The sequence below is a fragment of the Pseudophryne corroboree genome, chromosome 2 (genome assembly GCF_028390025.1).
Source record: "Pseudophryne corroboree isolate aPseCor3 chromosome 2, aPseCor3.hap2, whole genome shotgun sequence".
In the NCBI taxonomy this organism is placed as follows: Eukaryota; Metazoa; Chordata; class Amphibia; order Anura; family Myobatrachidae; genus Pseudophryne; species Pseudophryne corroboree.
Window position 1 is genome coordinate 685,578,066 of NC_086445.1, and position 1,106 is coordinate 685,579,171.

The following is a 1,106-nucleotide window of genomic DNA, read 5'->3' on the forward strand; positions in this document are numbered from 1 at the left end:
GCTTACAAGTTACTTTAATTCTTATCTTTTATTAGAAAAATATATTTTTATACAAAAACACTGCAGAAATTTTAAACAACAATGACAGTTATGTTATAAATATGCATTTAAATGTCACAGTTATAAACATGAACACATTATAAAAGAGGTATTTTTGCTTTTTATAAATAGATTATTTAACTTAAAACTCAATGCATACTTCCATCTGTTATGTTTAGTGAGAGCAACCTGCCACAAATTAAGAGCTGTTAACACATGTTCCCACTGTGTCCTTGCCAAAAGCATAGATTGCCTTAATAGATGGCTGTAGATATTATTATAATAATCTAATAATAATACATTGCAAATTTTATGAATAAGTTAGCTCTCTTCATTGAAAAGAATAATGTGTTGACTGAAATAAATTTCAAACCAAATTCCAAATATTATAATGTCCTAGAGGCATATGCTGCTTTAAACTCCTGTACGGTGTATTGATTGCCTGGTAATTCCTGTATAATAGGTTTATGCATGATATTAATATAGCAAAGCAGTCAAATTAATTGAGTGATAAATTCAATGTGAAATTTGTTGAAATTATGTGGAAAATACCAATATTCAAAACTAATTTAATTGCCCCAAAAACTATGAAATGGCAGGGCTGAATTGTCAAAAACATAACTATAAGTAACTGAGACAGCATTAAAACATGCAGTTTGTGTAAACATTAAAGGCTCTATGGTCCCCACTGTGTGTAAATCTGGGGATACGCAGCATTAAACAATAAAAAAATAATCAACATGATCAATAATAGTCTCCCAAATTCCGAAAGATCTTTTCTCACATTCAATAGAATGTTCTTCAATTATTCCCAAAAGCTGAGAAGACACAAGAGGCTGATAAAGTCAATCTTAAATGTCTATTTACTGTATGTTTATTGTTCAGTGATCACTATTCAGTTGATTATACTGTACCTACAGATGAATATTTTATGAGTAAATCTTTGTAAACTGTTTAAAGAGCTAAAAACTCAACATCCACTTTTGTAAAATAGGGCATTAAATCTGTTTTTTTTTAAAACAACACACACAAACAAACAAACAAACAAACAAACAAACACATATGCT